This window comes from Elgaria multicarinata, chromosome 1 (genome assembly GCF_023053635.1).
Source record: "Elgaria multicarinata webbii isolate HBS135686 ecotype San Diego chromosome 1, rElgMul1.1.pri, whole genome shotgun sequence".
In the NCBI taxonomy this organism is placed as follows: domain Eukaryota; kingdom Metazoa; phylum Chordata; class Lepidosauria; order Squamata; family Anguidae; genus Elgaria; species Elgaria multicarinata.
The window spans coordinates 26,175,601-26,198,835 of record NC_086171.1 but is presented as its reverse complement, the minus strand read 5'-3'; the positions used below and the strand labels follow the sequence as shown (position 1 = coordinate 26,198,835).

General features: G+C 39.3%; 1 protein-coding gene across 3 annotated transcripts in view; it reads right to left on the bottom strand.

Annotated features, from left to right (window-relative positions):
* The window catches only part of WAC (WW domain containing adaptor with coiled-coil), a 62,467-nt gene that overhangs the window by 33,903 nt on the left and 5,329 nt on the right, over nt 1–23,235 (bottom strand). The gene's annotated exons all lie outside the window — the stretch shown is intronic.

Below are 23,235 nucleotides of genomic sequence, written 5' to 3'. Positions count from 1 at the left end.
TGGGAAAATTCTGGAGCAGATTATAAAGAAGTCAATCTGTAAACACCTTGAAATCAATGCAGTGATTACTAGAAGCCAACATGGATTTGTCAGGAACAAATCCTGTCAGACTAATTTGATCTCATTTTTTGATAGGATAACCTCCCTTGTGGACTGTGGGAATGCTGTGGATGTCATATATCTTGACTTCAGCAAAGCTTTTGACAAAGTACCACATGACATTCTGATTAACAAACTAGCTAAAAGTGGGCTAGATGGAACAACTATTAGGTGGATCCACAGCTGGCTACAGAATCGGACTCAAAGAGTACTTATCAATGGAACCTTCTCAAACTGGGGAGAGGCAACGAGTGGGGTGCCGCAGGGCTCAGTCCTGGGCCCAGTGCTCTTCAACATTTTTATTAATGATTTGGACGAGGAGGTGCAGGGAATGCTGATCAAATTTGCAGATGACACAAAATTGGGTGGGATAGCTAATACCCTGGAAGACAGAAACAAACTTCAAAGTGATCTTGATAGGCTGGAGTGCTGGGCTGAAAACAACAGAATGAAATTTAATAGGGATAAATGCCCAGTTCTACATTTAGGGAATAGAAACCAAATGCACAGTTACAAGATGGGGGACACTTGGCTCAGCAATACTACAAACAAGAAAGATCTTGGAATTGTTGTAGATCACAAGCTGAATATGAGCCAACAGTGCGATATGGCTGCAAGAAAGGCAAATGCTATTTTGGGCTGCATTAATAGAAGTATAGCTTCCAAATCACGTGAGGTACTGGTTCCTCACTATTCGGCCCTGGTTAGGCCTCATCTAGAGTATTGTGTCCAGTTCTGGGCTCCACAATTCAAGAAGGACGCAGACAAGCTGGAGCATGTTCAGAAGAGGGCAACCAGGATGATCAGAGGTCTAGAAACAAAGCCCTATAAAGAGAGACTGAAAGAACTGGGCATGTTTAGCCTGGAGAAGAGAAGATTGAGGGGAGACATGATAGCACTCTTCAAATACTTAAAAGGTTGTCACACAGAGGAGGGCCAGGATCTCTTCTCGATCCTCCCAGAGTGCAGGACACGGAATAACGGGTTCAAGTTAAAGGAAGCCAGATTCTGGCTGGACATCAGGAAAAACTTCCTAACTGTTAAGCAGTGCGACGGTGGAATCAGTTCCCTAGAGAGGTTGTGGGCGCTCCCACACTAGAGGCATTCAAGAGGCAGCTGGACAACCATCTGTCAGGGATGCTTTAGGGTGTATTCCTGCATTGAGCAGGGGGTTGGACTCGATGGCTTTGTAGGCCCCTTCCAACTCTGCTATTCTATGATTCTATGATTCCTGAACCCAGCTTCCCTTGCCTTGACTCTAGATTGCTTCCTTGACCGATTCCTGGCATGAGTATTTCTGGACTGAATCTGACTCTCTTTACGCCTGCCCCTTGTCTGCTGTGCTGCCCATGAGCTGGACTTTTGCCTGATCCCTGTTTGTGCTAAGCACCTTGTAACTCTTTGACCCTTGAACCTACAACTGCTAAGGCTCAGACCCTGAGCCTCAGACTAAGGCTCAGACCTACTAACTGTGCCATAGGGTTAAGATTTGGCTTCTAGTCCAAAACGGAGGTGTCAGTTTTTCTTTACTTCTTCATGAAACATCCCCACATAAAATGGGTTTTTTTAACCTCATAGCATACATCCCTCAGAACCCTAAACTATTAGTAGCATGAACAAACAATTTTCCTTTCTCCCCACCCATTTTCCTCTCAAAAACATCTAATATTCCAGGTCTCAATTACTTTCAACCTGTTTCCCATTTTCCCATTTTTTTCTTAATTCACCCAACATATAGTCTCTCAACCAGAAACTAAACTGATAGAGCCACACAATGCCAAATGCCTGGTTCCTTTAGCCCCTTTCCCCCTTGCAGGCACTAGATCACTCAACTTCATTAATAGAGGAAATGATGAATCTTTCAGATACTGATTCTGACAACAGCATAATTTAAGCTTAGTTCTGTTATTTTCAATGTTATATTATTGACTGGGATAAAGTAGGATGTAAATCTAGAAAATATGGATAGCTACTTATGTCCATCTACAACTATTATGACCAATTATACTACTGAAGAGTTCAAAGTGTAATGAATATTCACATCAATTGCTAATACTTAGATATATATAGGGATCAGACGCTTATTTTTCAATTCTCAGGATAATGTTTCTGCAGGATAATGCTGAGTTCTACATACTTTTCCTAAGCATAGATAATAGAAACTTCTTTTTGTTTACTACGATGCTGGTGGCTTTTAGTTTCAACTTTTTTATATTTTTCGCACTTGCATATATTAAGAGATGTTAACGTTACCAATCATCTAAATTAGCTAAGCAATAGGCCCATGGGCCAGAGCTAGCCCCATCATCATCATTATAATATTCCATCCCATAGCCAAAGATCTCTGGGCATTTTACAAAGATTAAAACACTGAACATTAAAAATCAATATACAAAATTTAAAACAGACAACATGCAAGGACAATATATATTTAAAATATATTCATGGTGCTGGTTTTAACTTATAAAGCCTTATAAATATATATTCAACCAGGCCTAAATATAGATCTGGGGTCAATTAAAAACTCATCATATGCTGTTAAATCCCTGGGGGGAAAGAAAAGTCTTGACCTGGCGCCGAAAAGTTAACAATGTTGGCTCCAGGAGCCCTCATCAGGGAGATCATTCCATAATGGGGGGGGGGGAACCACTGAGAAGACCCTCTCCCTTGTTGCCATCCTCTGAGTTTCCCTCGGAAAAGGCACCCAGAGGAGGGCCTTAGATACTGAGCATAGAGTATGGGTAGGTTCATGTCGAGAGAGGCATTCCATCAAGTATTGTGGTCCAAAGCTGTGTAAGGCTTTATAAGTTAAAACCAGCACCCTGAATTGGGCTTAGAAACATATAGGCAGCCAATGCAAGCAGCCCATAACTACCAAAGACAAACATCGTAGATGCCTGTTGTTCACATGTCCTTTCAGAACTGAGGCCAAGACTCAGGGGTTTCATAGATGGGATCTATAAAACACATGAATAGACAGATAGGTAACAACCAGAAAAGAGACAAACAGCACTGCAGACTAGTAGCACTAGAATTTAATATCTGATGCATAACCTGCTTTTCCTCCAATATAACAAGCTGAATCCACAAGTCTGCATTTTTGCTAGAGCAAGGGGTAGGTCTGAGACATTTACGAGACTTAGCTCAAGTAGCCATGACAAAGAAGACCCAAAAAGACTAAACACAGAGAATTCCAAACTTCCTTTCCAATAGGGCTGTGCAAGATTCATCCTCAGAATTCCGAGGTTCCGGTGGCCATTTTACAGAGAAGCCGCCACATAGTGCACAGCATTTGCGTCAGTGAAGAAAAGTCCTACAACTCCCCACATCTTTGCCAGGGACTGCCGGAGTTGCCAGGGTCTGGGACTGCCGGAGTTGCCAGGGACTGGGACTGACCATCCTTTCCCAAAATCTAATAGACTATGACATAAGATAGCAGTAAGAGCTGTATAATATCTGAAAGTTAAGTTTGGTCCTTCTATTTAAGAGGCCCATATTGCTACCAGCAAAAGAGTATATTGCTTTGTCTGTGTCTCTCTTTTACCAAAACTACCAAGATATTCACTTGCCATCTCAGCATTTCTAAACTTATCAAACTTTTCCTATCATTTATAAAAGGCACAATGACTGGTATTAATGTAAACTTTACAACATTTTTTTTTCCTGGGAAAAAGAAATCTGACACCAGAACATTTCTTGGTGACTGTTGTACTTTAAAGCAAACAAAAAAAGTTTAAAAATAGTAATCATGTTTCGGAATTTAGACAGCAATCCTGGGGATCAAAGTCTAGGGGGGCACAGGATAGGTCAGATTCCTGGATCCGAGACCACTCCGACATGGACCCAGGATTCTGAGCTCCCCTCCCCGACAGCCAGCAAGGAGAAAACCATGCCGGCAACTTCGGGGGAAGGGAAAGGGGCATGCTGGTGGGCAGGGAAGGGACAGCTTGCACTGTATTCCCAGGCTTCCCCAGCCTCCTTCCCTGACGCCTCAACTAGATGGGAGAAAAAGCCCATCTAGTGAAAACACAGAGCAGGAGGAGTACAGAGGCAAAGATCGCCTCTGCCACACCTCCTGCTTTGCTTTGGATGACCATAAACCTCACATTTGGAGGCTTACAGCCTTCTGCATAGGATTCCACCCTCAATTTCAATTCTACAAGTATCTCTTTTGAAGACAACCCATTTTAAAAATAAAAACCAGGATGGATAAAAATCAATGATTTTTTTTAAAAAAATAAAAAAGTCTGTTTTTTTAATTAAAATTGATTTTTTTTTTAAATTGGATTTTTTTTAAAAAAAATGCTTTTTGAGGAAAAATCTATCTAAAGATAGTTTTCTATTTAAGATACATTATAGTCCAAAGGTTATTCATCATGAAATAAGGATTAGTTTTTAATTATGTAGCATGAGGCTGTTTAAATTTTTTGGTAAATGAATTCCATTCATCCATTCACAATGTTCTACTCTTCCAGGGGTTTCTGTAAGATTATTTTTCTCTTTCCAATAAAGTACGGCAGAAAAGTTGTCCAAATATGAAAGATTAACCTATTAAACTGGAGATAGTTCACCTCGCAATAATTTCATAATTATCTATCTATGATGTGTTTCTAATAGTATAACCAAATCAGTATTTTTTTTAATATAACTGTAAAACTGATCTGAAGAGTTGCTATTCTAAAAATGAAACCCTCATCTGGTTGTAAATATTAAGATTATACCAGCAAGAATGAGTTTTTGGTAACTCTGAGTTGTGTAAAATATAGCGATGAAGAGTGCACTTTTGGGGGGGGGGGAGTCACATGATTAAATCGAGTTTTTCTAAGTAGTGATTTAAATCGTGGTTTAAATCAAATCTACCCTGAAAAACTAAACAACCACACATCAAAGCAAAGCTTACACTATCAAATCTCTTTAAATCCATGACCATCTAAACCAGAGGTGGGCAACTTGTGGCCTTCCTGATGTTTTGGCCTACAACTCCCATCATCTTTGACTATTTGGTTATGCTGATGGAAGTTGTACACCAAAGAATCTGGAGGGCCACAAATTGCCCACCCCTGATCTAAACACACAATAACCCATGACCAGTGAAGATTCAACACTTCCGATCACGGTTACTCATGATGGCTGATGCACCAAATTAAACCGTAATTAATCTTAACCTGGGTGTGTTCTTAACCAGGCTTTGAAAACAGGATTTCAATAATGGTTTTAGTGCATCTTAAAAACAAGTGACAGCTAACACCTGTTCAGAAACTATGGGTTAGATCCAGATTTAGGAGCTCCAGCACCCAGGAGATACCTCTGCCAAGTTTTGGGGGGATTCCCCCCATCAGAACCTACACCATTCAGTAGAGTTCGCCAATACTGCGCAGCATTTTTAGGGCTGCTGTGGTGAAGAGGGGGCAGGAAAGCCTGCTTCCACCAGCCCCATTGCACACACTGAAATCTGCATCTAAGAGCCAGTGAAACAAGCACATAATCTGACACCTCAATCTCTTGTCCATATTTAAAGGATATAGGCACACTGTATCAAACAACTGAGTTCAAAGACTGCTTTTCTATGTAAAGAACAAACTATGAGAAATTAGCCATTATAAGTATAGCCAATATAGATCATGTATTTACTATTATGGTTTAGATACGGAACAGGGACTGTCAAATCATCATTAAGGCTAGATAGACCCCTGCACCTGGCTCCACAATCTGTTTCGTAAACCAGTGGTTCCCAATTAGCTAAGTACTAATTGGACCCATTGTTTTTCAAATGCCAAGCCATGGACCCCCTACTTTTGAAAATTTTGTTATCTCTATGGTAGTTACCCGTGCGAAGCAATTTTTTGGAGAAAATAAGGGGTAGCCCCTAATAAGCAAAGGATTTTAGGGATACTAAAAAACAGACCATAAAATTTGTGATAGTACCACACAAAAATGACAATGATTTAGTTAGGAATATAAAGACAAATTTTATTTTATTAATGTCTAGTTTACAACTGAACAAATTATGACATGTCTAGCAGCTACTAAACCTAAATGTGATGGGAGAAATCATGCCTCTTTTTGTCCCGAACAATCCCTTCCACATCCAGTTCAATATCTCCTACTTTTAATCTCAAATCTGGATCAACATTGAGCCGATTTCTGTGCTTGTTCTTCATATAACAAAATGTCGAAAATGTTTGTTCACAAAGATATGTGGAATAAAAGGGAACTAGATGTTTCAAAGTTTTTTCACCTAACTTCTTATAATCAGGAAAAACCTTCACCCAGAATTGGTCCAGTCTATATTCTTTGAAAAATGATTTCAATGAACCATCACAAGTCACATCAACAAGTGCAACTTGCTCTTCCGCAGATAGAGTTGTTAGTTGTACATCACCACATTCAAAACGATTCCTTCTACATGAGTTTTCAGGATTAAGTAAAGGGAAGTAATCTCTGAAGCTAATCGCTAAATCACACGGGTGCTTTCGCGCATGACGTCACCGTCGAAGCAAACAGAGCGCGGGAGACAGCGCATTTTCTTTTATTAAAATGCGGACCTTGCAGAGCTAATAGGTGAATGGTGCCACGGACCCCCTGGGTGGGTTACGCGGACCACCAATTGGGAACCACTGTCGTAAACCACAACCATCTAGTAACACTGAGTAATCTCATACTCCCGTTTTATGATTCTGCCTACTCTGTTACGTGTAAGTCGAAAATATTCATTACAGTGTTGAGAAAATGTTAGTAAATCCTAATAATTATGGAAATTCCACTTTTACCATGAGAGCTTTCTTGAATCAAACCATTACTTTTTTAAATATCCAAGAGGTTTATATTAACGAATTTTGTGTCTCGTGAAATAAAATGATGCATAAATTAGGCAATGAGTACTTAAGAGTCAGGGTATGTGCAAAAGTAAGTGAACTCCTGGTTGCATCAGCTCAGTTAAAGAGAATAATTAGAATCAGGTGTTTAATTAATTAGGTAGATCTTCAGGGGTGAAGTTGCCCCCCCCCATAAAAGGAACAGAAACTTTGTGAGTTTGGTCTTCACCATGTGGTTGTGCAGAAACACCTCATGCCACAATCAGAAGACATCACTGAGGACTTCAGAAAAGCAGTCATTTCTGCTTGTCAGTGTAGAAATGGTTATAAAACCATTTCTAAGGATTTGGGGCTTCACCAATCCACTGTCAGACAAATAGTTTACAAATGAGAAGGTGCAAGACCACAGTCACTGTATGCAGGAGAGGTCATCCTACCAAAATCTTTCCAAGAACAAAGCAGTGCATCATTCAGGTCAAAAATAACCTTTTGGCCTCAATGAGAAAAGTTATGTTTGGCAAAAAACAAACACTGAGTTTGAACAAAAGAACCCCATCCCAACCATCAAGCATGGTGGTGGGAATGTGATGATTTGGGTCAACTTCGCAACCTCAAGACCTGAACAACTAATTTTTGTGAACCGCCCAGAGAGCTTCGGCTATTGGGCGGTATAAAAATGTAATAAATAAATAAATAAATAAATAAATAACAACTTGCCATCTTTGACACAACTATGAATTCTGCAATGTATCAGAAGATTCTAGAGAAGAATGTCAGGCGATCTGTCCATGAGCTGAAGTTGAACCAAAAGTGGGTCAATGATCCTAAACATATAAGCATGTCTAACAAAAGAATGGCTGCCGAAAAAAATCTGTCTTTTAGAACGGCCTAATCAAAGTCTGGACCTAAACTCATCAAAACGTTGAAGCGAGCTGTTCGGGAAAGGAAGCCCTCAAATGTCACTGAGTTAAAACAGTTCTGTAAGGAGGAATGAGCCAAAAATTCCTCAAAACTGATGTGAGTGACCAACAGTTACAGGAAATGCTTACTTAAAATAATTACTGCTCAAGAGAGTGAAACCAGGTACTAAATCTAAAGGTTCACATATGTTTTCACACATGGATATTGAATGTTGAATCAGTTGTGGATAAATAAATATTGAGAAAGACCATCTTTGTGTATTTGTTTAGTCAGGTTTTTCCTTTAGGATTAATAACATTTTAGGTTGGAAATATGTGACAATCCTAAGGGGTTCACAAACTTTTTCTCACTATTGTATCTACCAGTCAACAATCTGAACATTTACTGCTTCTCTCAAGTATTTAGCCCATTAACTAATATAGCTCACCATTCTGGAAACTGATGGGCACTAGTCTGCAAGAAAATAGATTTGCTTCGTATCTTTGTGCATGTAAATAGAGAAGCAAATAGCAATGCATATTGCATTTTCATTTTGTGGTGCAAATAATTAAATTTGTTAGTATTTCCATGCAATTCGGCACAAATTAGAAAAGAGTAGATTTTGTAAGCATTATATTGATAATTATTTAGGAAACTACTGTTTAAGTAGTTTAAGATTGTAGTGCCTGAATTTGCTTTCCTTTTCCCCCCCCTCCTCCTCCTCCTCCCTCCCAATCCCCTTTCCTTTTGTGTCATGTCTTTTAGATTGTAAGCCTGTGGGCAGGGACTGTCAAGAAATACTTTTGTAAGCCGCCGTGAGAGCCTTTTTTGGCTGAACGGCGGCATAAAAATCCATAAATAAATAAATAAATAAGTATATGCTCCACCCAGTCTAAAGGTTAATTTAGTTGTGGATGTTTTAATAATTTTTGCAAGCCTTATTTTTCAGGAATTTCCTAAAATATAAATTGAAAACCTGATTTTAAATCAGGTGTTATTCTTTGGCAATCTCAAATTTGCTTAGCTCCTTGATTTAAATCAAATCAGTCTACCCTGCACTAAACCCAGGTCCTTGAATGCTGGACAGCTCACTCCTCTTCAGGACCAAACTGCTATTACCATTCATTTTCTTACACTACATAATAGCAAGTAAAGTGGAAGTAGGATAATTTTCTGGAAAGCAGTTAAGTTATTGACAGAGGGACAAGTATGAACTTGTGCAAATCTGAACAGACTACAGCTCAAAAAATGAAATGCTAGTTAAACACTAACTGAACATAAATGTCCATTTATTACTACTTATGATGCGTGCACCCCTGAAGATTCTATTCTGACCAGAGCATTATAACCACCCATTACATGCACTGCTCTATAACTTTCTGTTTATCTGGGATGCGTTCTACTTAACACTTAAGCATTAGAAAAAGGGAGAACTATAGAATACCAGTACATATAGGTTAAATTGTTCATGTAAGGAGAAGGGATTCTAATTCTAGAAGAGCAACCTAAGAAGCATTTTAACTGCAGGAAAAGACTCCAACAGTTTTATGAAGTTGGGGCTCTCCAGATTCTACACAAAATGTAATTTTCAGAAAATTCAAACCAGCATATACAAATAGAAAGATTAAACTTGTTCACCTTTGTATACTGAAATAAGTTTCGATCAAACCTCTTTCTTGTCCTAACTACTAATTAATTTGTACAGACACCGGCAGTATCTAAGCCTGACTGCACTAGCAGAACCTCTGCTAGCACAACAGAGTTGGTCTAAAACAGTTCTAAACATAACCCCAATTATTTCTGGAACAGGTCAGGTCAGCAGAACTTGCAGAAGGAAGCTCCACTGGACTTTATACTGTTAGTTTTACCCTGCCCTGTGCCTGTTTACCCTACCCAGTGCCTGTTTACATTCTCTTCCCCTCCTTATTGCTTTACTATGATTTTATTAGATTGTAAGCCTATGCGGCAGGGTCTTGAGATTTACTGTTTTACTCTGTACAGCACCATGTACATTGATGGTGCCATATAAATAAATAAATAAATAAATAATAATAATAGAAACAAGCATTCTTGTTCAGAGGGGAGTGGAGCAGGCAGGAAAGGATCGGCTCCCACTTCCATGGAAGGCAGGGCAAATCAGATCTGACTTGTATCCACCTTGAAGGGGAGGAACAGAACTCAGTCTTGGCTCTGCCTTCCATAATCAGTAGCTCCCAAGTTTAGGCTTGGGAGCAGTGACTTTTCTTTTTAGGTTTTGATTTTTTTTTCCAGACGTCTGGCATGAGGTTAGGCAGGAGTCTCTCCTTGTTTCAGTTTGCAGTAATTTTTGTCTCACTACAGCTATTGCTTTAAAAACCAACAGTTCAGAGAGGCAGAAATACTTAACTGAAGCTCTCCTTATCTTAAGGGAAGCTCGGAGGATGGCAACAAGGGAGAGGGCCTTCCCAGTGGTGGAACAGATGCCTGCTGTCACTGAAGCACAACTCAGGAGAAGGCGAGAAAGCTCTCTTCATTCCCACTCTTCTACCCATTCTGACCTCAGGCCACAGTATTCTGACAAAGTTAAGGAATTAGATAAAAATCCTCTTAAACTTGACAACCAATCCAGCTACCCTATGTTGGCACAACCTAAAGTGACTTTACCTCAGTATATCAAGAGATTAACTATGCCATACCTCCCCTCCAACCCTCAGAAACAGAAACACAGCAAGCACTGTGGGAACTGACCCTTTCCTGCTTTCCACTATGTGAAGTTCTCATTAGAAAATAAATCCAAGCAATCAACTTGTTGCAACTCATGCATTAGTGGCAACAGATGTTGATAATATGAGTAATGGCTAATAAATTCTGTACTATCATATATGAAGAATGAAGCAGAGTATCTGCATTATCTAATTTTTTACATCTTAAAAAGTGTGACAGTGTTAGTTTTAAAGACCAACATGGTTAACATTGGATGGGAAAAGAAAGAAGAAAGTAGTTTCCCTCCTGCTCTTGTCACATATTAAACGATGGAAAGAGCAACTGGACCCCTACTCTTACCAAGTAAACTCAAAATTAATGACAGGTGACCAATAACCCCAATTTACACTCACATCATGCCCTTCACTAACAACAACAAAAAACAGACTGGATGTTAGTTCAGAATTAACTCATTTAGCAAGGAATACAATGTATTTTCCAAAAGGTACAGAAGTAATCTCAACTAGCATAACATTGCTAAAACACTGCTGCTGCAGATATGCTAAATGTCATCCAATAGCATGTACAGCAAGAGGCTTTAAAAAAATCAAATGCAACATCAGTGCCCCAAAGTACCTAAGCAGAACTGTAGTTAATCCAGAAAAGTCTGCTTGCAGTAGAAACATACGAAGAACTAACTGACAGTTTCTCGGGACATTCAAATTGTCATGGAATTCCACTTCCCGGGAAACGTGGGGGAGCTGCATGATTGGTGGTTCCCCACGCGCTTCCTGGGATGAATGATACACGCCTACAGAGCCCCGCTGGACAAGAGCTGCAGGTGTTTTTGCTGCTCTTGCCTCGCAACTCTGTAAGCACATGAAATAGTTAACGGAGCCCGCCACACAACACAATAATCAATGGTTGTGCAGATCATCAACTCTGCACATCGTTGATTATTTGCGTTGGTTATTTCTGGGAAATAACCAACCATTGTGTGAAAAATGCTCGACAGACACAATAATAGTCAACAGTGGACTACTTAATCCCCCGTGGACTATTTAATCAACCACTGAGTAGTGTGTCATCCGAACCCAGGCTCAGAGTAGTTTTTGAAGAAAAAGCAGGTTTCTTACTGCTGCATTAGCTTTCTCTCCCCTCTGGCAGAGCATACAAATGCTTATACAAAGCATAGGATAAAGGCAGAGGCTGGTGAACAAGTGAAGCAAAGAACAGTCACCAAAATCTGTGAGAAACATTTCAGAACAAATACACCATCAAAATTAAAATGGTAATGCAACATCTATAAGATTAAACCAGACACCTTCTAATGAAAGATAAAGATGCCTTCTCTCCAATAACCTGCTCATATCCTCAGGCCACACAAGCTGAAAGCCATCCAAAGGTGGTTAGACAGTGCCCTTATGACCACAGAGGCATATTCTGAAATAAACATGTCACCCAAGTCAGAGCGGATGCAAGTGATTTTATCTGCAAAATGTCTTGCAAACTGGTCACAGTAGGACTTCAGACCCCTTCTAGAAATTACTTGGTAATAGCTCTACTTGATAGTCACAATGGGCCTGTTCACACATCACGCTAATTAACCCATGGTGGGTGAAAAGCTATGCAGAATAGGTTGTTTGGCAAACAACCTACTGTGTTCCCATCAGATGATCTGACAAACACGCTACGCAGCTCAGTGGGTTTCTTCCTCCCCTGGCCCCTACTCCTCATGCAGTAATCCTGCCCAGTCAGGCAGGTATCCCAGCTTGCTTTGCAGATTTTCAACCCCTTTCCAGGTCCCCTTTCTCTGCACATGTCCAACAACAAGGGCGGGGAGCTCTTACTCCTTGAAAGTTTGAAAAAAATGTAATGAACTTTAACATATAGCTTCCTATTAAGAGGAGCCACCACATGCACTACAAGATTATTGCAGGACTTCGCATTTTCATGGAAAAGTGAGGATTTATCCACACGTGAAACTGCTTGGGAACTGCGCAGAGCTGATTTGGAGACAGAAACACAGCTGAATGTAGTAGGAAAACAAGTTTGCTCAGGGATTGTTCAAGAGAAACAGAGGAGCACAGCATTTTGGCCACTCTTGCCAAGCACCTCTATAGGCAATTTCCATAAACCAAGCTGACACAACAGATGACATGCTAACCCACCATAGGCAAAACAGACCATGGGTTCTACAGATGGGTTGTTTGGGGGGAAACAAGCCACTCTGGGTAGGAAACACAGCTCACAGACAACACATTCACCCATCATGGATTGTTCAAGAAAACATCCCATCATGGGTTAGCTTGTTGTGTGAACCCAGTCAAAAAAGCACACATGAATTTTTTTGAATGGTTAACTATTTCAGTTTTAAACGGAAGTAAAAGTTCTTAAAAAAGAAAATTTAGGCAATTTCAACCACCAAAGGTACATTAACAAAATATTCCCAAATGGGTTCTCTTTGTACAGCCTGCTGCTGCCATGCTAGGTATTTCCCTTCTAAATGGAGGATATATATACAGTAGAAGTTTCCTCAGGAGTCAGGACTGCATGAATATGTTCAGTTGACTATTGGTTTCACTTTTTATTTCTCTCTCCTATCTCTTGCATTTATATCAAGACTCCTCCTTTTTGTTCAGATCTATTCCATGTCCCCAAATTCTCTATTCATTTACTTTCTCTGTCTTTGCACTTAGAGAGACAAGGACTTGAGAGGGAGAGCATACACTTCTGTACACAACCTGCAGTGCAGAATAGGACTGATCAGGTTAGATCCCTCTTCATAAACTACTGGATTCCAATATAATTAGAAGTTGTGTAATTATTCATGATGATATCTTTGACCTAGGCTCTTTTTTAACTAATTCTTTTTAAAAAAATCAAAATCTAATTTAAACTAAAAATAATAATTAAAAACATTTTCCAGTTTAAAAAATTGATTTTTAGCAACCCTAGGTTGAATATTTTCATTCAGTTTGCTGGAATCCATGCTCGTCTCTCTCATACCTGGATTAATTTAAGAATGCACACATACCACTTTAATAACTTGAAATGCTGAGCAGCTGTAGAAAGACTATTACAGAACTATTTTGATATTATCATTTTTTTATTAGAAAAGTTGACTAGGCAAAACCTGCTTTGCTTTTCAGGTTTTGAAAAATTATTGTTCAATACAGGCTTGCAGAAAGGGATCATTTCAAAACAAATGTTTCTACTGCTATTTGTAGCACAGAAATCTTGCGTTAGACTTTGGGAAAGAATCGTTAATGTCCACTGCAAAATACAGAATACCTGTCCTCAAGAATTATGAGATATATTAAGATCATTACAAGACTGTGTCTGACATCATGGGTAATAAAAGATATTATTAAATGAAGGGAAATAGTTTAAATGGAATGCTTCAGATTTGCTGAGCATATCAATAGACTGGGTTGATCTACAACATATACAGTCGTGTGAAAAAGAAAGTACACCCTCTTGGAATTGTATGATTTTACATATCAGGACGTAATAAAAATCATCTGTTCCTTAGCAGGTCTAAAAATTAGGTAAATACAACCTCAGATGAACAACAACACATGACGTATTACACCGTGTCATGATCTATTTAACAGAAATAAAGCCAAAATGGAGAAACCATGTGTGAAAATGTAAGCACACCTTATGATTCAATAGCTTATAGAACAACCTTTAGCAGCAGTGACTTGAAGTAATCATTTTCTGTATGACTTTATCAGTCTCTCACATCGTTGTGGAGGAATTTTGGCCCACTCCTTTATAACGTTGCTGCAGTTCATTGAGGTTTGAGGGCATTTGTTTATGCACAGCTCTTTTAAGGTTCCGCCACAGCATTTCAATCGGGTTGAGGTCTGGACTGGGCCACTGCAACACCTTGATTCTTTTCTTTTTCAGCCATTCTGTTGTAGATTTGCTGGTGTGCTTGGGATCATTGTCCTGTTGCATGACCCAATTTCGGCCAAGCTTTAGCTATCGGACAGATGGCCTCACATTTGACTCTAGAATACTTTGGTATACAGAGACGTTCATGGTCGACTCAATGACTGCAAGGTTCCCAGGTCCTGTGGCTGCAAAACAAGCCCAAATCATCATCCCTCCACCACCATGCTTGACAGTTGGTATGAGGTGTTTGTGCTGATATGCTGCGTTTGGTTTTCACCAAACGTGGCGCTGTGCATTATAGCCAAACTTCTCCACTTTGGTCTCGTCTGTCCAAAGGACATCGTTCCAGAAGTCTTGTGGTTTGTTCAGATGCAACTTTGTACACCTAAGCCGTGCTGCCACGTTCTTTTTAGAGAGAAGAGGCTTTCTCCTGGCAACCCTTCCAAACAAACCATACTTGTTCAGTCTTTTTCTAATTGTACTGTCATGAACTTTAACATTTAACATGCTCACTGAGGCCTGTAGAGTCTGAGATGTAACTCAGGTTTTTTGCAATTTCTCTGAGCATTGCACGGTCTGACCTTGGAGTGATTTTGCTGGGATGTCCTCTCCTGGGAAGATTGGCAACTGTCTTGAATGTTTTCCACTTTTGAATCATCTTCCTCACTGTAGAATGATGGACTTTAAATTGTTTGGAAATGACCTTATAACCCTTCCCAGATTGATGGGCAGCAGCAATTGCTTCTCTAAGATCATTGCTGATGTCTTTCCTCCTTTGCATTGTGTTAACACACACCTGGATGCTCCAGACCAGCAAACTGAAAAAACTTTGGCTTTTATAGAGGTGGTCATACTTGCTGATGATCAATTAATCACAGACATTTGATTAGCAGCACCTGTCTGCTGCTTAGCATCTTAATTCCTATGGAAGCAGTAAGGGTGTACTTACTTTTTCACACATGGCTTCTCCATTTTGGCTTTATTTCTGTTAAATAATGACACAGTGTAATATGTCATGTGTTGTTGTTCATCTGAGGTTGTATTTACCTAATTTTTAGACCTGCTAAGGTCTAAACAGTATGATAACAGATGATTGTTATTATGTCCTGATATGTAAAATCATACAATTCCAAGAGGGCGTACTTTCTTTTTCATACGACTGTAAACTGAAAGAAGTCATGAATACAAGAAGCTATGAAAGCAAAGGAGTTTTCATTGAATTATTTCTAAAACATATATAAGTGATTTTATTACTAGTAATGAGACCTGTGTGATGACAAAATTCTTTACTGGAGTAAGCACTGAAGTTTCTTATGCTCTGCACAACTTTAAAACAGATAGAATCTAGCATATGAAAGTTAATTTTCAAGAGAAAGATAAGAGCACACAATCCAAAAAATACAGTATTAAAATCAAACCATCTTTAGGTCTTAATTTTGTGAAATCTCAGTCAAACCAAAAACAAGCTTCTGAAATGACAACTAGGATGAACATCAGAATACAGTAACAGTACATGAACAACTCCAACAATGTTTCCTCATACAGTTATTTTTATTTAAGCATTTCTAGGCCAACTTCCTAGGGCATAGCCCTCACAAGACACCATACAACACCAAGTAAGATGCATTACAGTACATATAGTACTTAGTGCCTACAACAAATCAGCTCTGAATTTAAATCATAGTCTGTATCTGAAGTGAAATGATGTTACAGTTGTAAAAATACAGATGCGAGGGAGACTGGAGCAGGCAGGGACCGTCAGAGCCTGCTTCAGTTGGACACACACACCCCCCACAGGGCTAACTGCCATCTTCACCCTGTGGGGAAGAAGATGCGAGGGAGACTGGAGCAGGCAGGGACCATCAGAGCCTGCTTCAGTTGGACCCCCCCTCCCCCACAGGGCTGACTGCCATCTTCACCCTGTGGGGAAGAAGATGCGAGGGGGACTGGAGCAGGCAGGGACCATCAGAGCCTGCTTCAGCTGGACACCCCCCCACAGGGCTAATTGCCATCTTCACCCTGTGGGGAAGAAGAAGGAGCTGTTGCCCCTCCATTGGGAGATGAGAGGATGGAGCAGGGCCTTCCCACCAGCTTAAACAGTCTCCTTAATTTCTTTTTATTTTCTCCCTCTTCCCTCCCCATCCACTTTTCCTTGTGTGTCGTGCCTTTTTTAGAATGTAAGCCTGAGGGTACGGACTGTCTTCTTTATTGATAAATTGTAAGCTGCTCTGAGAGCCTTTTGGCTGAGGTGCGGGATAAAAATACTCTAAATAAAATAAAAAATAAATTTAAAAAAATATCATTAACATTGTCAAATATATAATATTCAGAATAAAACATATTTCATAAAATACTGCATCATTTTAAAAGGTACATAAAAATTATCATATAGCACTGAGAGAGTACCTTGCAATGTAGACATAAACTATTCCACAAATATTTACATTTAACACTTTAAACTAGCAGAAGTCTTGGGAGGATGTTTAAGGCCTGTTTGAACGCCTGCACTATAGGGCTATGTGTAGATTAGTTGTAATAGATTTCCACAACTGCAGGACCATGACTGAGAAGACCCTCTCTCCCATGCCCACCAACCTAATTGATCTTATTGGCAAGCACAGTACCTGATCTTTACAAATGGGTAGGATCATACTGGTGAAGGCAATTGTTAAGATAACCTTTAATGCCCTAAACATTTTGGTGCCAGATTTACAACAGCACCTTGAATTGGCCCTGGAAATGTACTGGCAACCAGTACAACTAATGTAAAATTGGTGTTACATGCTTTATCTCCTGGCCCAGATCAATAGCCAGGTGAGCAACAGTTTGCTCCAACTGAAGTTTCCAAACAGACTTCAAAGGTAGAGATGTGAAGGCCTGGGAAAAAAAATGGAAAAATTCGGGGGGGGGGGGGGAGAATGGTTTTTCCCCGAAACCATTTTTGGTTTTTTTCTGAAAAATTGAAAAAAATGACAAAAAAACAGATTACGGGATGTTTTATTTTAGCATGATAAATAAAATGTTTAAGACAAGGTGTTCAGATATTTACTTCTCCAAATGGTTTCTAAAAAATGTACAGTATCAGATTATTACAATGTCTGTGCACCTAGGACAAGCAAGTCCTAGGTTGCAAACTGAGACTAAAACTCTCAAATACAAGAGGAAGATGCATTTCTACCTCTAAGGGGCACTTCCATGGAAGCAGAGACTGAAACTAATACTGATAGCTATAGGTCAGAAAATGAGTCTGATTAAATTTCATGCATATTCATTGAATTTTGGTCCATTCCCTCCATTTTTCTCAGTTTTTTATGGGAATGGGGGCTTTATGTCTTGACACTGGAGGACTAGCAGAGACATAATTTTCTTTGTTACTAATGTTGGTTTCTTCAGTTGTTTTTTAAAATTGTTTTTTGCCTGCTCCTCATAAACTGGCAGAACCAAAGAGGTTTCTTACAGTTCAGGTTTTCCTAACAGTTCAGGAGCTTGTAGCTCCATTTGTTACCAAAAAAAAGTAAAAAAAGTAAATTAAATTTGTAATAATTGTTTGAATACACTAGTTTTAATATACCAAATGTAATAATTTTATGCCAAACCAATTTGGACATAATTACATTTTATGTTCCTAAAGTAACAAAGTGACTTTCAATCTGTAAAAACTGCTAATATTGCATTATTTCAATTTTTCCAAAAAATTCTGTTTTTTTAAAAAAACAACGGGGAAAAAACAGGTTTTTTCCATGGCTTCAAAATTTCCAGAAATTTTACATCTCTAGCCCCACGTAAAGAGCATCACAGTATCTAACACTGGATGTTAAGTAGCAATTCCTGGTCACTGCTGCCACCTCCACATATGGTAATAAGGTCAACTGCAATCTTGGTCCTTCAGGAATAGTACAAGCCTGGCAGATATCAGCTCCATCCAGGCTCCATCCAGATCAGCTAGCTTCCCAACCCATAGCAACTCCGTCTTAACGGGATTACGTTCCAGTCTGTGGATCTTCAACCATCCCCAAAACACCTCCAGACATGTTCAAGAGTTCCATAGCCTCCCTGGATTTTGTAGGTCAAAACGCAAGGTAGAGTTGTGGTGACCTGAACAGTGGTGACAGTGCAGCCCAAACATCCAGATAACTTCCCCCACCAAAGCCAGATAGCAGTGGGGACAAACTGGAACCCTGAGACACCCCCTAAGCTAAAGGCCATGGAGTGTAACAGAAATCCTCCAACACCATATTCTGGGACTGACCCACAGGAAAGATTAGAATCATCACAATACAGTGCCTCAAATCAGGCGTCAATGTGAACTTTAATGGATCCAACTATGAACTTCCTCCCAAACCATCTGGAGTTGAGATGCCACGACATTCTGAAGAACTTTGCCAAAAAAGGGAAGGTTAGAGATTGGTCGTTAAGTGCCCTAGGTAATCAGGTCTGTGCTAGCTTTCTTTAGCAAAGGCCTCACTACTGCTTCCTTAAAGGCAGCAGGAACCACTCCCTCTCTCAACAAAGTATTCACTACCTCAGAAGTCAAAGTTGTCATACCCATGCTAGCAACTTATAGTAGTCCATAGTTCAATTCTAGAGAGCAGCCCCAGCTGCAAATAAGTTTCAGGCGGTTTGGTTTTGAGCCTTAATCCCCACCACCACTACATGATTGGGGTCCAGGTCACCTTAGGAGTGGCCTTTTCCAATATGAGCCATAGAACCTTAGGCAATCACTGGTATCAAGTCACTTTTTAATCTCTAGAGCAGCCTTCCCCAACACTGTGCCCTCCAGATGCATCTACACTTCTACAATGATTTACTTTATCTCCAATCATTGTCCATGTTGACTGGAAATGATGGGGGTTATAATACAACACATCTGGAGAGCTCTAGACTTGGAAAGGCTGCAATAGAGCAGGGTGGACAAAGAATAGATTGCCATATATTTTGAATTTCAAATTCCTGACCATTGGCCATACTGTCAGGAACTTCTGGGAGTTGAGGTCCAAAACATCTGGAGACCTAACTTCTGCCCACTCCTAGAGCATTTTTTTTTAAAAAATCAGGCATTTACTTACTTGATTCCTAATTTTATACATCCTCTGTGTTTAATGACAAATTGTTGAGCTGTAATACCTGATATGTTTACTTTCTGTAAACTGTTCTGTTTTAGCTTTAAAGAAAACCCAAGTAGATACATCCCAACTCCCATCCAGTATAAGAACTGATCTGAAGAAAAACTTGTGCAGCCTTATATTTTGCTGAAGTGACAAGTTAGGTATAGAACTCTTTATTCAGAACATTAGCAAAATCATGAGCACTTACAAGTTTATGCTCTTTTTCACTATCCATCTCAGAAATTGCATCTCAAGTGTGTGAACTCTTTAATTAATAAAAGTAAGATTCAGTGCTTTTAGCCACATCCTGAGATTAACTGCTAAACTAAATTTGTCCTAATCTGGGTTACCAGAAGACAATTGCTGAAACTATTTTCCTGATGGAATGATGCTAATCAAAACACTCTAACATGAGCAAAATCGCTGACAGTGAAATCTATACATATCTATTCAGAAGTCCCACGGAGTTCAGTAGGCCTTGTTCCAAGTTTAATAGGTATAGGATCGCAGTCTTAATTCATTAAGCAATTGATAAAAACCATTACAACTGTCATGTTACTCAGGTAAAAAAACAAGGATATAGGGACTGAACGACATTTCAATAAAATAAACCTTCCATATTTAAGCTATTATATCTAAATTTGTATTACTGGTATATTTAACATTCTATCCTAACTAGTTATGCATTATGAAAAATTCATCTAGGAAAATGAGATGGAGCATCTTTACTGAAGTTTTTTAAGTAATACATACATATAGTATCCCTGGCTTTCAAACCTAGAGCATTTGACAGTACCCATGCTCTAAAGACAGCACCTTATCTATTAATTCATGTCCTCCTCATGGTCAGGCATTCAATTAGTTCCTCTTGTGCTTTTTAAAAAATGTGTCATTTTCAGGAAACTCAGAAAGATCTCTGTTACAGTCCTGTTTTCCCAGAACTGATGCACACCACTCTTTCATCCCACTTTTCATATGGAGGAAAAGGATCAAGGATGTCTTTTCTAATCACAAAAAAATCTAAGAACCCGCATCAGTCCCCACTGATACCAAGACCTATTGCACACCACACAGGAACAATATACTTCCAGAGTAGTGATGTAAAACTTCCAGAAATTTTGAGGCGATGCGGGGGGGGGGGGGGAGAATGTTTTCCCCCACCCAGTTTTTTGGGTGGGGGTGGGGGACACAAAATTTTTGGAAAAATTGAAAAATAAGCAATACTTTTTAGAATTCTTCACACATCTCAAGTCTGTTGCTTTAAGACAGCCTTCCCCAATCTGGTGCCCTCCAGATATTTTGGATTTCAGCTCCCATCAACCTCAGGCAGCATGGCTAATGGTCAAGAATGCAAGGCAGTGTGGTCCAAAACATCTGGAGGGCACCAGGTTGGGGATGGCTACTTTAGGAACATAAAGCAGCCTTTCTGTTCTTAAAGTTATTTTATATATAACTTAGTTTGCTCATAAAATCATCATTATATATTAAAACTTTTAAAAGTAAACTCAGTTATTAAATTTATAATTATTGTCTGACTAGATTAGAACTACATTAAATGACTGCTACAGCGTCGTGAATAGGACTCTAAAGAACAAAACCCACACTGTCAAGTATGCACAATGGTGACTCTACTAAGCATGTCTATCAGTAAAATATGCTTTAGATCAATAATTTTTAATAAGGAATGAAAGAAATAACTATGCTGGGAATCTTACAGAAAGGATTAAAAAACATTTTCCCCCTTGGCTTTGTTTTTTTGTATATTTTTTATAAACCTCTAATCTTTCTATAAAAGTATTCTCATTACATAGTTTTTAGAAATAATTTTTGGGAGCATAAAAGCTGAGTAACAATATATAAATCCTTGGTCTTAAATTCTAAAAAAATATATAATCATAATCCAAAGCTGTTCAATTTTGGGGGGGCAGTCTTTGGGGGGGGGAAATGAGGAAAAACAGGGGTTTTCCTACTTTTTCAGGGCGGGGGTCCACGCCTTTACAGCGCTATTCTGGAATGGGAAAGACAAATGAGCAGTTTCTATCTTTCCCCCCATTTCCAGATTTTCAATGTAACTCTTCACATCAAGAGTTTCAACCTAGGAAAAACTTACCCTTATCATGAGACTTGACGGTTTGCTTAACAAACTAGTGTTTGCCTATGACACTGTCAATTCCTAAAGGAGGTTCAACAAAAACAAATCCTGTTATCAATAGTGTTTAACAGTATGTTTTAAGTTGTAAGCAACTCAGTTTGAGGCCTGAAGTATTTTCTTGGAAGGGATGAGAACCCTTAACATTTCAGTCCTATTTTTTCCCAAACTTACTTCCACTGATTTCAATGGAATTTACTTCCAAGCAAATTGGTCAGGATGAATGTATTTGCTTGCATTTATTTCTATACACAATATGGAAGGAAGATGACATTTTAGCCTGATCTCATGCAATATATTTAGCTTTTAGTGTGAAGCTTAGCATAGAAACACAAAAGATTAAGATCTTTCAAATATAAAACATCAGCTTATAATGCTTTTCTGCTACCTTGCTTTCGTGCAAGCGACAAGTCACTTATGTTTTAAATGATGAACCTACGCGACTCCCAAATGTATAGTACCTAGAATTGTGCATTTTTGTGACATAGGAATATTTAACAAGGGCAAATGCTAGTAAAGGCCCATTATTCTGCTTCAGTGTGGCAAGGAAACCAACACAGGCCTTCATCCCTTGTTGCTACCTGTACCAGGGCAACAGCAGGCTTCAACACTATTGCAGCAATACTGGAGAAGACCCTAAACATCAGACTTGGGGGAAGGGGTAGGAAGGTGGAGATGTAGAACACACACAATTTCAATCATTCCACTGTGCGTTTACAGAAGCAGCCTCACTCATCTAGCAGCACTACTACTTCACTGGTGAAGTAGTAGAAAGAAACTTTTTAAAGAGGCAATTACACCTGATGTATAATGCCTTCATCACAACAGCTAAAGAAGAGAACAGGATTAGGGTTGTCTGTCACAATCTTTACTATTTAATGGAACCTATAGTCAGTATGTCAGATCCATTCGCCAAATATTTGTAAAGTATACCTACCACACCAATTTCTCCCCACCCCACACCCAAAAATATCATTGTGCCAAGACTCATAATAGCCTACATTTTAACAAAAGACTTCATAGAGACAATACATCCCTCTATTTCCAAGCATATAAAATCATAGCACAAAAACTGTGTCAACAACCCACTGCATATAGTCTCCTTTTTTCGTTAAATATTTATTATTTATTTTATTTATTTATTACATTTTTATACCGCCCAATAGCCAAAGCTCTCTGGGCGGTTCACAAAAACTAAAACCACAGTAAAACAACCAACAGGTTAAAATGTTGTTGGCTTCATTGAGAAGTCTGCTTCTCAGAGCAATCCTACGGTCCCTGGGAGGCCACACCAGGGACCAATAGTTATGGCAAATTCCCCTAACCTGATGCCGTAGACACTGCTATGACCTCAGGAGAGACCAAACCATTCCCCCCAACCCTTCACAGCCACTACAGAAAGCAGCACGTTGGCTGCTCTTCCAAGATCACACCAACAACAATGAAAGAGCTTGGTGAGAGGGAAAAGAGAGCAGGATGGAGAGAAGAGGCCAAGATCCACAGGATCCTAAACCATTGCTGATCCCACCCACAACAGAATTAGTCAGCTAGACAATCCAAGAAGCTTGTCTAGCTGAACCTG